Source organism: Dipteris shenzhenensis, chromosome 2, assembly GCF_047967505.1.
Source record: "Dipteris shenzhenensis isolate YYH24624 ecotype China chromosome 2, Dip_SZ_1.0, whole genome shotgun sequence".
Lineage (NCBI taxonomy): Eukaryota > Viridiplantae > Streptophyta > Polypodiopsida > Gleicheniales > Dipteridaceae > Dipteris > Dipteris shenzhenensis.
The window spans coordinates 10251118-10265152 of NC_141597.1; the positions used below are offsets into that span (position 1 = coordinate 10251118).

The 14035-nt window shown below is 44.0% G+C and overlaps 1 pseudogene; it reads right to left on the reverse strand.

Moving 5' to 3' along the window:
- Window positions 1-1924: 1924 nt before the first annotated feature.
- LOC147904317 (G-type lectin S-receptor-like serine/threonine-protein kinase SD2-5) lies at window positions 1925-7894 on the reverse strand (annotated as a pseudogene).
- Window positions 7895-14035: the final 6141 nt, after the last annotated feature.

Genomic DNA, 14035 nt, shown 5'->3' on the forward strand with positions numbered 1-14035 from the left:
TCGAGAAAGAGCGAGTTGTGGGAAAAGGCAATTTATCATCCCACGCCTAGGTCCACAAGCAAATTACCAAGATAGCCTACCACCGCCACCATCGCAGAGGAGATACATGGAGGCACTTCTATGATGATGGGTTGATTACTGAGGAGTAGTATACCCAGGCTACTGGAGCGGCCCCCGAGGTATTTGAAAGTAATTAAATAATGCCAAAATTATAAGTAAAGATTTGATTTTTCACACATTGATATATGTTGTCCCTTGTTTACAAGCCCATGCACAAGACGACGAGGAAGACGAGGAAGGAGGCACAGAAGGGAGTGTAGAAGGGAGCGTGGAAGGGAGCAAGAACCTGGAGAACATAGATTAGTCGTAAAAGTAGTGCTAGCTACTCTTTTTTGTACTTAAAGCCACTGGCTTGGCTTCGTGCCTCTTGTATATACACTCCTCTTATTTTTTGTACTTGAAGCCACATGATGTGGCTTAGCTTTGTGCTATATGTACATACAAGCACTTTTTGAGCTTTCAATTTTATTGCATTTTGGAGTTGTAATGTTTTATTTGGAATTGTAGTTAAAATGTGGTTGGCTGTAAGAATTGAATTACACAATGTGGAAATGGGATTCTTGTAACTATATAGCATACACAACATAGACAACATTTTGTAAATTGAAAAAAATATATAATAAAGCGCGTCTATTAGTGCGTCTATAAACGTATCTATATACTCATCTATCTGTTCGATAAGCATCTATTTTTGCATCTATAAATGTGTTTATAAGAGCGTCTATTTAAGTGTCTAAATGCACGTCTATACGCACGTGTGTCTGCTATATAGACGCACTGGTAGATGCGAGTCTACAGATGCAAAAATAGACGTGCAAATAGACGCACCTGTAAGTTTTTTATTTAGTTCAGTAAACGCGTCTGTGTGCGCGTCTATGGGTGCTTTGTCTTGTTGTGACATACACCGCACAGTATTGATGGGTTACCATGCGATGTCTTTTGGCACCCTAAAAAAAATCACACGATGTTGATGCAGGACCATACAGGGTATCTCATACCGCTTGCTATGGCTAAATACCGCACGGTGTTCAAAACCTTATACTGCATGGTAAGATTACAAACCGCACGGTATGCTCCCGGTCGACAGTCAGTGTAAAGAACCGTATTTTTTTGGCGTTTAGGGCGTTCGGCCTTGTTTTTTAATTGAAAAGTATGCATTTTATTTTAAAAAACGTACTTTTTTATCCCTAGATCATAAAAGTATCCGTGGACACATGACAGCTAGTGGCTTCCCTTTTGGACAGAGGGAAAAAAATAGGGTGACTTTTGTGCACATGACTATCCTTTTGGACAAAGTCCAAGGAAAGAGTTATGGTTTCCTAAATGGGCATGATAGGGCCCAACACATTGCAATATTTAGTCCTATTTGGATAGCCATGGTGCCACATTTAACCTTCCTTCCCATGTTTCAAGCCCGTAACCTTAACTTGGACAAAGGGAAAAAAATAGGGAGACCTTTGGACATGGTACCCACAAAGGGAAAGAAGAAAGGTTTACAATTTCCCAAATACAATGAAACTTAAGGTGGCATGGGTCATCATAATTAGACCCCACACGTTGCCTTGGGCCATTGTAAGACCCAACACATTACATTTAGTCCTATTTTAATAGCCATGGGACCACATTTCACTATCCTTCCCACCTTTTAGGCCCTAACCCCAATGAGGTCCCAAATTTGGTTATTTTTTGCCAAACATGGGCAAGGGAATCCCACATAAGGAAAACATTTGTGGTTATATGGGGAAGGGTATGCCCCACCTCAATGAATAAATTCAATTCCCCTTCAAGGAGGTGGTCATAATTTTCATAAGATAAGGCCAAGGGTTAGGGGAGACTAGTCAACCATGTTTAGAGGGGAGATCACTCAATGATTGGGAGAAGCTTCTCCTCGGCAAGGGTCTTCACATGGGATTCCAAGATCTACCACCTCTGTCGGAGGGGAGGTGGTGGAGGTGGAGGTAGTGGCAATTGTGTGAGGGTGATGCAAGTGCATGCCAAAGTGGAAGGAGAGGGGTGGGGGATTGACAGGAGAATGGCCCTCGAGCAAGAAGAGGGCGTTACCCATGGTGGGACGCAGGGAGGGCTCATCTTGGATGCACCAGAAGGCAATGTGGATGACTCGGAGGGCTTGGGGCAAGTCAAGGGGTTCCAGGTGGAGGAAAGGGTCGAGAATGTCTTGCCAATCGCCATTCTCTACCTTCTTGGCTGCGAGAGCTGGGAAATACCATCCTTCGGTGTCGCCATGCACAGCAAGCCTCGCCACGTCCACGTTCTTCCTGCCGCTCACCACTTCCAACAGCACCATCCCAAAGCTATACACATCGCTCTTCGCTGTTTCATCCGTTAGTATCAAGCATTCCGGCGCCATGTACCCTGGCGTCCCCCTCATCCTCGTTACCGCCGTCGTCTCATCCTCGTTCACCAGCCTCGCTAGCCCAAAATCCGATAGCTTCGCCATAAACTTGTCGTCCAGCAGTATGTTCTGTGGCTTGATGTCCAAATGGATTATCCTGTTTCTGCATTGCTCGTGTAGAAATACCAACCCCCGCGCTGTGTGTATCACGATCTCCAACCGCTTCGGCCAACCCAGCACCATGTCCGGCGAGGCGGGCGAAGGGTTGCGGAACAACCAAGTGTCCAGTGACCCGTTCGGTACATACTCGTACACCAAAAGCCTTCGCGACCCCGCTTCACAGAAGCCTCTCAGATGCACCAGGTTCTGATGATTTATGTTGCTCAGAGCAATCACCTCCGCTCGGAATTCTTTCAGCCCCTGGCTTGAGCTCCAGGTCTCCAATTGCTTCACTGCAACCATCGAGCCGTCGGGGAGATTGCCCCTGTACACCGAACGAACCCACCCGCCCCAAGCTTTTGGCTGAAGTCAGCTGTTGCCACTCGTAGCTCTTTGAACTTGAACCGTTTGGGTTGGCCTGGCAAGGCGGAAAGCAGATCCTCCTCGTCCACCTGCTTGGTATCCGCCCTTTCTTTGCGTTTTGCGACGTACCAAATTCCGAAGAAGCCAATGGATGCCACAGAGGTGAGGCTTATCCAAACGATCAGCTTCGTCTCTGACATCAACTGGTTTGCGCTGGAATTGGCTTTCTGGTACTTTAAGGCGCCAGTGAGGTTCGAGTCGGATACTTGAATCATGGAAAGAACATTCTCATGGAGGAAACATTCGCTAGTGCTATTTCTGTAGAAAGCCGCTAAGCAAGAGCAATTGACTGCGCAAGCTGCCTTGCATTTTTCGAAAGAATCAACTAGCAAGGTCGGAGAAATGAAATCATTAGCGAAATAGTCGACTCTTTCCATATCAAGAAAGCCATGTTCATCAGTTCCATTGTTGCACGCCAGGGGAATACAGGGCACGCAACTCGTAATACCCTCGCTGGAATTCATTTGGCGAAAGCACGGCACTTCGGTTTCAGAAGAAGCACCAACCAACACGTTCCCTGGACACGAGCATAACGAACTGGAATTCGTATTGCAAATACCATACTGCCCACATGCGTTCGGAAGTGCGCAAAGCCCACGGCCAGTAAAGGAGAACAAGTCGAAGAAGGGATCGTAATCAGGATGATACCCCCGTATGTTGCCATCCACATCTAATCGAATGAACCTGATTGGGCTGGGGAATTGGACCACTGGGCCACCATCGGGAGAATACGAAACACACCCTGGAGAATCAGCTGCTTGGATTTGCGTAAGATTATCTGAAGTGAGCCGCAATTCTGTATGATTACAAGCAGTGCTGTAGATCTCGTACACGGTAGAAATGTTCAAGGGGAACTGGATCGCAAAATACGGAACGGGTGCTGAGGAGGATTGCACGTACAGAATAAGGCCGCCAGGCTTCATCACCGCTGTATAATTCCCCGTAACCTGAAGAGCACTACCCTGAAATTTGGGCGAGAACCCAGAGACTAGCGTTTTCCCGGACTTCAAAGCCTGCCCGGGAACGAGCAAATCGATGGGATCGTCGAAGCTTTGCCAGAGGGGCGAATTGGCAGCATCGAACAAGATGAGGTTGCCGTAATCAGTGAGTTTCATGCCGACGGCGTTGTTGGTGTTACTGTTCCAGACCGGCTCACCCTGGGGGTTCCTGAGGAGGACATCTCCGTGCGAATCGGAGCTCAAGGAGGAGTTGACAGGAACGGGGTTGTTGCGATTGGCGATCCAGATGGGAACGGCGGGGTAGAGGCGGGTGGAGAGGGCGACGGAGATGTGGAATTGGTTGGGCTTGTCGAGCGTCTGGCAACCGAAGGAGAAGTTACCACTGGAGAGGAAGATGTCGGAGAGGACGAAATGGGTATTGTCGGTGGGGCCACAGAAGAGGAGGGAGGAATTGAAGAGAATGGAGGAGGGGAAGGAGGAGGACGGGATAGGAAGGGAGGTAGCCACAAGCAGGAAGAAGACGAAGAAGGGGAAGAGGAGGGAGGGGAGGCGATCCACCATAGCTGCTGCACGTCAAGGCGATCCACCATATAAGCTGCTGCGCAAAGAGCAGCAGAGCTGGGCACGAATAGATAATGGAAGTTGAGCATATCTTTTATACCGCTATGGAACCTTTCACCTTGGTCTTGCCCGGCCTTGTACGCTACCCTCCACCTCGAAGCGCTCTCTTCGTTCCCACCTCTCATTCCAAGCTCACAATCCTGCACTTTCAATCCAACTAGATTGCAATAGAGCCTCTCTCTGTCGTCGAGCACGTAACCACTAACTCGATCCTGAACTCGAATCCTAGCATTTTATCAAATTTTAAAGGAAAAAATGAATGAGTAACAGTAGGGACACGAGACATGACACAAGGTTCCTTAGGAGTTAGGATCCGATCCTCCTGCAAATGTCAGGGGTGGTGATTTATTACCGACTTAGTAAGCTCCATATTTTGGAAGTTGAAGCCCAATAAATACATGAATAAAGTGATGCTCATAAGAGCTCATAACTAATACTCATTGGTCTATACAATATTGTCACATGGGCTTCAACCATATGTATAAAGGTGTTGTCGTTCTTTGATGTTGCATCCAGCTTGGATTTCTTTGCTCCTTCCATCGAGAACATGTATTAAAAGAGAGGAATATTATAAGAATTCACATTGAAAATAAGAAAAATTGAATGAACGAGCAATTAACAATATTTATATGATAATATATAATATAATTTTATAATCACACATAGTATGGGTGGGGAGGCGGTGCGCTTCTTTTCCCCAAAGAGTTATAATCCAAAGGAATGCCCTTCCCCAAGCATTGAGATTGAGAGCATCGAGAATATTAGCACCGAGAATATTAATGCTTAGAATAAGTCTCGCGAATGGATAAGATACTAGCATATTGCCTGAATGTCAATAATCATAATCGTACAACGTAGTCCAATGTCAATAAAATCACCATGAGCGGCGAACCAGGTGAAATTCAAATTCTCGTCGTCTTTTGGCAATTTATTTGATCTTGGAGGCAAAAAAAAGGCCACATTGTTGTAGGTCATTAGCTCAGGGAGCATATGCTCTAGATGGCAGTAGATGCTATTAGCCACGGTGAAAGGCATTAATGGTATTGGAACAATGTGAAGGATGCTGATGTCAAAGCCTGATAAGTCTTCAATAAATGAGATCCCATAATTATACTTTGCCTAGTCGATGAATGGACCACATCAATTTGCTAGAGGGCAGCAAAGAACGATAGATGCAATCTCTTTGTACAATTCCCTCCATGAATGTGTAACAAACATGCTGACAAACATAAACAATACATTCATAATAGAAGCCATATTAAAGCATGCTATCCATTATTTAAGCCCAAAAATTGGACCATGCATTCTCCATTAAATAAACCAAAATTAGACCATGCATTCACCATTAAATAAACCAAAATAAGTCTTTGTTTCACAATTTGTGCATTCAATGTATTAATCAATGCTAATTACTGAGAGCACTTGTTTTGGTTTTGGAAATTGTCACAACTTTGTTGCATATAAGATTTCATTGGTGGGCAATTCTTGCATGGATTTTACATTGGATTTATAGGCCTATTTTGCATGAGATTTTGTCAATAGAGTGAGGTAGTGTTTTTAATTAATCAATAGAGTGAAGTAGTGTTTTTTTCATGCCCTGCAGATAGCAACTAGTAGTTGTAGATAGAAGTGGACGATTCATAGTATTTGAGTTAATGTGGGCGAAGACTTTATCAAACCAAATGGAAACAAAATGAATGGAATTAAGTTCAGATTCAAGTACAAAATAAAATTTGCGAGGAAGGATTGAAAGGATTACTTACTCCATACTTGCAACCTTCTTGTGCAATTCTTGTTAAATCAAAGAGAGGCTTTGCAAAAAAGTGACAGAATCAAGCCTTGACGTTTGAAGAATTGATGTCGGAGAAGGACAATAACTTTTGGATGGAAATCCCACACAGGCAAGAATGCAAGGCAAGAAGGTACTCTTCCTCTTCATCTAATGTGTCTAAGCTCTTTGTAATGTAAATCAATGCTAGGATGTCTAGCTACCGAATGCCTTTGTCACTATTACTTTTACTCCTCCTACAAAATCGATACCAGATCTATTGGGGGATAACTTCAAAATTATAATCTTTGAAGGTGTACTGTAGAGGCATTGTTGTGTTAGCTTTTGAGAAGCTTTTTGTTTGAGCTTTAAAGCTTTTCAACCGGTTGAACTTGCCATACCTATACCACTCAGTACGACAATGAATAACCCATAGTTACCTCATCTTTGCAAAACCATACACCCATAACAACACTGCTAATAAGGTCGACTTTTGCTCCTGAAACATGTAGTTTGACATGTTACAACCCCATAGCAATCATGCATAGGCCAAAAGGTGCATATGCATATTTCTACATGCCTTACCATGTCCAGCCCCCTTGCTGACGTAGTTGTCCAATGATTTCCAGTCGAAGTCCCCTCACTAGGCTGTGTGCTATTGCTTGAATATGCAGCTTGGTTGCATGCTTTGCTGATGTTGTCTGTTGTATCGAATAAGAAGAAACCTAAGCTGCTTGAATCGTGTCACGGGCATACAAGCTGTGATGCATGCATGGCTTTTAGATGCTATACGCAATATGTTATATCACACACACACACACACACACACACACACACAAAAATAGAGAGAGAGGAGATTGATTTTCTTTTAGCACTAACATTGCCATCATTGTCCCAAAGAACAACTTCCACTCCATTCACAGAATCCATTCCAGCAGCACCGCAACCACCCAATGCTTGGATCTACAACACCGAAAGTCATAGTACGTAATGTGAAAATGTGCTTAGCAACTTATTCGTCAACTTGCAATCTGATCCGCTCAATATGGAATTATAGAATTCAAATATGAAGAATCACAATGGCAGCTATATGTTTTGAAAAATGTATTACCATTCTATGTGGTAGACGCTGCCGAGAAGCTCAGCATGCCACTTTGAACGACTTCACTACAAATACAAGTCATAGCATCACTTGGGATAGTCCCACAAAGAATACCGTCAGTGTTAGAGCCCAACTACGATAGTGGTCAGCACTAGTGTGCGGCCAGCTTTAATTCTAGAGTGAGCATGCTATGAGTGAAAGGCTATGGAAGGAGAAAACCAATCAATCTCTTTCTTGAATGTGATTTTGATTGTTTGTTGGTCAGAGGGGCTCAAGGAACAATGTGAAAGACAAAGTAGTAATAGGAAGACGTTCAATGTTTAGTATATAAGTACCTCCTTTTTATCCTCCAACAATTCTTCTTGTCGCTTGCTGTTCAGCATGGTTACTTCTCTGTGGGTCTCACGCACCCTAAACTTTTTCTCCTTCTCCTTCTTTGCATTAGCCATATCGTCACACATAACAAGACAAAGCAACTAGAGATGCGCTTGATAGATGTGCAAAATTGTGGGTGCGTCTATAGGCATAGATAGAATAGAGAAAATATGAGTGCATCTATTAGCGCATCTAATAGCATGGTTATTAAGGTGCCTAATAGTGCGCCTACATTGTTACTTGGACGCGTATTTAGACGCATTTATAAACACATATCAGAGAATACAGAGAGTAAAATTTTGCTACAGGCTGATAAATTTTCATCACTTCTTTCCAAACCTTGCCCATGATTACCAAAGAACATAATTTTAATAAAAATATCAATGCTTTCTCACAAACCCATATATACAAAAATTAAGTGAGGTGAGGAGAATGAGACAATATATAAAATAGTTTTGCCAATATCAATGATGGGCTATGGTTCGATCTCATCCTCAATGAGATCAACCCTTGCCAAGCTGTCTACTTCAAAATCCAAACCAATGTTGAGATCTACAAATACATTTAGCCTGCTACTACTTGTCCTACTGTGCTGATCAAAATCAGCATCACAACAAGACAAAGCAACTATAGACGTGCTTGATAGATGTGCGAAATAGCGGGCGCATCTATAGGCACTACTAGAATAGCAAAAATATGGGTGTGTCTATTTGCACGTCTACACTGTGAATTAGATGCGGATTTAGATGCAAAACAGAGAATACAAAAAGTGAGATTTTGGTGTAGGTTGATAAATGTACAGATTCACTGCTTTCCAAACATTGCCCATGATTACCAAAGCACAAATACATTCAACCCACTACTACTTGTGCTACTCATGTGCTCATCGAAATTAACATCACCAATGGTAGGCTCGTCCTCATGGGTAATGGCCTCAATATCTGTATCTCCTATCTCATGATCATCCTCCTCTCTCATATCACAGTCATCATTAGCTCCATGGCCATGATTATCCTCCATACACTCCATATTAGTAAATGTACTATACATCACTTTAGAACATGGCGTAATAGGTATGACATGCCACCACTTATTATTATCCACAATTAGTTGATAGACAACCTAATTCAAACACAAATACAATCATGTTATTTTCCTTGCATCAAAGGTATCAAATATTTAAAAGTGAGTCTTTTTATATGTGTGTACAATACCTGTTCACATTATTGCGGTAGTACTAGTGTGTCCTTCTTACTTTGCCAAAACTTTGTGGAGTCAATAGTTACAAAGCCACTTGCATGGCGTTTGATTGTTGCATTAGGGCCTCTTTCCACCACGTCCTTAAACCACTTTACATCCAAAACATACACAAAGAAGCATCGAAAGTCAAGCTTAATAATATCTTGGATTATGCCACAATAATCATCCATGGCTCCATTGGCTCCCTCAAAGCTAGCAATGATGCTGCAATCTTGTGTGTTTCACAACAAGACAAAGCACCCATAGACGTGCGCACAGACGCATTTCATGAACTAAATAAAAAACTTACGGGCGTGTCTATTTGTGCATCTATTTGCGCGTCTGGAGACCCGCGTCTAATTGCACATCTATATATCAGACTTACACGTGTATAGACGCGCACAAAGATGCATAGATAGATGCGCTTATAAATGGTTTTATAGACGCGCGTATAGATGCAAATCGAACAGACAGACGCGAATATAAACGCGTTTTTAAACGCACTGATAGACGCGCCTTTTTAAAAAAAATTTTTTTTACAGAATACTGTGTATGTTATGTATGCTATATAGTTACAAGAATACCATATCCACATTCTGTAATTCAATTCTTATAGCCAACCGCATTTTAATTACAATTCCAAATAAAATATTACAACTCCAAAACGCAATAAAATTGAAAGCTCAAAAAGTGCTTGTATATACATATAGCATGAGAAGCTAAGCCACGTCATGTGGCTTCAAGTACAAAAAATAAGGAAGCTAAGCCATGTCATGTGGCTTCAAGTACAAAAAATAAGAGGAGTCTATATACAAGAGGCACGAAGCCAAGCCAGTGGCTTTAAGTACAAAAAAGAATAGTAGCACTACTTCTACGACTAATCCTCGCTGCCTTCCATGCTCCCTTCTGCGCTCCCTTCTGCACCTCCTTCCTCGTCTTCCTCGTCATCTTGTGCATGGGCCTGTAAACAAGGGACAACATATATCAATGTATGAAAAATCAAATCTTTACTTATAATTTTGGCATTATTTATTTACTTTCAAATACCTGGGGGGCCTGTCCAGTAGCTCGGGTATACTGCTCCTCAGTAATCAACCCGTCATCATAGAAGTGCCTCCATGTATCTCCTCTGCGATGGTGGCGGTGGTAGGCTGTCTCCACTAGAGTAGGTTATTTGCCCACGATCTCAAGCTGCATGACCGCGATACACTTTGTGGAGGGATTAGTACAAAGAAACAACCAACCTCCTAATAAACTACATAAGCAATATAATTTGAGATCGATACACTTACAAATTGGGCCTCCCATTATTCAACACCCCTTGCTCCAAAATGCGCGCTTCCATATTTCTCCATCTGGATCCTCCGTGCCTCCACGTGCTGCAGACTGGGCTCCTCCCTCGCTGACTTCATTGCCTTCTTCCACTCACGCTTCTGAGCGGTGTGGGGCGGGCCCCTTGGAGGTTGACCTGCCTCAAGCCTGGCAAGCTTCGCTAGTGCCTGCCTCTTAAGGGAAGATCTTTTATTGCTAAGTATCGTAACAATCTTTGACTTCCCCCATTTATCTGTGAACTGGCGATTGGGGGCGTTAGGATACCTAGCGAGGGTCTCATCAGCCAACCTCTTTGGGTGGTCTTTATAGTGGATAAAGCAATCTCTGTAATTGTTAGCAATTATAGAGCGCATGAAGGCCATGATGTCCTTCCCCCGCGCATCCATCAAGATGCCTCCTGTCTGAGTGATGTCATAATAAATCGTACCATCACCCAGAGGCACGTCTAAATCATCTGAATCATCCTCCTCCTCACCGCCACATGGCCCAAAGCATTGTGCCATGCATCCGCCACCGCTCTCCCTGCTACTACGCCTGCTACCCTGTCATGTCGAGCTCGTACGCTGGCCACTCGTAGCTAGGGACTGCACGAGACTACGCTGACCACTCGTAGCTAGAGAACCGAGTCTCGACGACTGGGGAGTACATCGACGGCTCGTCGAGACAGAAGGACCTCCTGATGGCATGGGGGAAGGGGCATAAGATGGGATGGCAGAAGGGACATAAGACGGCATGGGGGAAGGGGCATAGGACGGTACGGGGGAAGGGGCATAAGAAGGGGCATAGGACGACTGTGCGGACTCCACTGGGCTGATCTCAAGCAGTGTGGGGTGGCTCGGAGTCTATAGTGCCAACTCCTGGGGAGTGTTAAGGGTACCCGTCATATACCCATATAACTCCGCAGGACTAGGAGGGTGCCCTAAAAAATTATATAAGTCCTTCCAAATCGATTCCCGTGGATCAGGTGAGCTAGAAGCACTTCCTCCCCACATGTTGAATTGGAAAAAAGGAAACAAATCTATTACTTTGGGAGCTGAGAAGAAAGGGGAAGAAAAAAGAGGCTCTGTCAGAGCGCGTCTATAAACCTGTCTGATTTGCGCATCTATAGACGCATCTAACAGAGCGTTTAACAATCCGTCTAACAGTCCATCTAACAGTGCGTTTAAAAGTGCGTCTAACAGTGCATTTAAAAGTCCGTTTAATAGGGCGTCTGTGTGAGCGTCTACAGACGTGCTATGTGTATCTGCAACAAGCCAGACGCACGGATAGACGCGCTTGTAGACGCACTTTTAGACGTGTCCTGAGACGCGCCTATAGACGCGCTTCGACAGGCGAGAATACTAAAAAGTCGAAAAGGACATTGCGCCCGACAAAAGAACGTGTCGCTCATACCTATCCTGCGTTTCGTGGATGCGAGAAAGTACAAAACTGGAAAGAGCAAGCAAGAACTTCAAAAGGACTTACTTGGAAAAAGGTATGGAAGGATCTTTCTTTTCCAAACTTGTTTCTTCTCCTTGTTCGTACTCCTCCTCTCCTTTAGGCTTGGAAGCAAGTGTAGGTACGGTCCCTTTCTCTTGAGTGAAAGCTTGGAACTGTGTATGGGAGGATCTCTCTTAAGCTTCAAATCTATGGAACTGCTAATAAAGAAGGAAGGAAGCCGCTCGCGAAGTTTAAGTAATGAAAAGAAAAGCAAAGCGAGCGGCGCGCCGAAAAGCAGGTTTAAAAGCTGTGTCTATAGTCGCGTCTATCAGCGCGTCTATAGTCGCATCTGAATACACAGAGTAGACGCGCGTTTAGACGCGTCGATAGACGCGACTATAGACGCGGCAATAGACGCAACACAGAGTTTAAATTAAGCATTTGAAGAAGAGCAAATTTGGTGGGTTGTTTGTTTGTACGATGTCTCCATCTTCAACAAGTAGCACCAGTGAGGACGAATCCCTCCGTATCCACCATCGCGAAATGTGGTTGGAGCAAAAAATCAAATGTCTGTGTGATCGATGTCGAGGAAACATGTATCGTGCATGCAGGATTACACTCAATCATATCTCAAAGTATGGAGAATGGGATGTGACCGTAAACAGGGTAAGGGTTTGTAAGTTAAGGTTGATTGAGATACCTATGGGTGTTCATATGTTTGAGTTATGATCCCGTTTTAATTTGATATAGGATGCAATGCCACACCTGCACATGTTACCCTATGCCCGTCGTGAGGAGGCGAAGCATCGGCGATATGAGGTGGGATCTTTAGGAGGGACCGTTACGGATGCATGGAGTGATGGCGATAGTAGCCCTCCGCCATTACCTCATGAAGCCATGGAGGAGGAGGTGTTTGATGATATGGTGCGGGATTTATATGTCCATCAAGGGAGGGATAATAGCATGGAGCAGGATGATCTTTTTACCGCAGCATCGACTCCACTATTTGAGGGGTGCACATTCTCTGTTCTATGTGCCTCCCTTGAGTTACTAAACTTGCAAACCATCTATGGATGGAGCAATGCAAGTTTGAATGCATTACTCAAGTAAGCTTTAAAGTCGATTTTGCAAACATGGTGAATTATGCGCATGGGTCAATTACTCGAATGCTTTTCCTCATTTATGGTCTTCACGTGCAGGCTATTGTGTAAAATGCTTCCAAGGGAGAATAAATTACCGACCTCAAGAGATATGGCAAGGCAACATGTGACCTCTCTTGGAGGATTAGATTACAAGCACATCCATGCATGTGTCAACGATTGCGTTTTGTTTCGTGGACTACATAAGGATGCAAGAGAGTGTCCTACTTGTGGAGAGGCAAGATATAGAGCAGATCTCAAAACCTTGGACGTGCCTCGTAAGGTATTGCGACATTTTCCCATAATCCCTCGCATCCAACATATGTTCAAGTGCAAATCTATTTTGCAGAGCTCATGTCATGGCATTCCTCCCATCGATCAACCGATGGCAAGTGGAGAACTCCCACGGACTCTCCTGCGTGGAAGCATATTGAAGACACATGGCCAAGCTTCAAGGAAGAACCTAGGAGCTTGAGACTTGGGTTGGGTATGGACGGTGTGAACCCATTTGGTCTCAAAAGCACGTCTTACAGTGTATGGCCAGTGGTATTGGTGAATTACAATCTTCCACCCTCTATGGCTATTAAGAAAGGACATGTCATGCTGTCCCTTCTAATTCCAAGGAAACATAAAGTCAAAAACCCTGATGTTTATTTGGAGCCTTTGATTGATGAGCTAGAGATACTTTGGAGAGGTATCGAGGTGCATGATGTGAGCAGGCCTCCCTCATCACGAGACTTCAACTACAAAGCAGTCTTGATGTGGACGATGCATGACTTCCCATGCTATGGCGAGTGTTCAAGTAAGCATTGCATTTTTTAATTATGAATAGGCAAAGGACATGGCACCCTAAACCCACCTTCCACTCTTAATTGCATCTATTGTTCAGGTCTCACTACATCGGGTTACCATGCATGTCCTGTTTGTGGTCCTTCGCTAGTTGCCTCACGGGCAGACACATTAAATAAGGTCATCTATGAGAATCACCATCGATTTCTCCCACCTGATCATCCTAGATATGTTGCCCCTTGGAATGAAGTCCTCCCACAATCACTCACCGCGGGAGATGGGATGAGAATTTGGGAT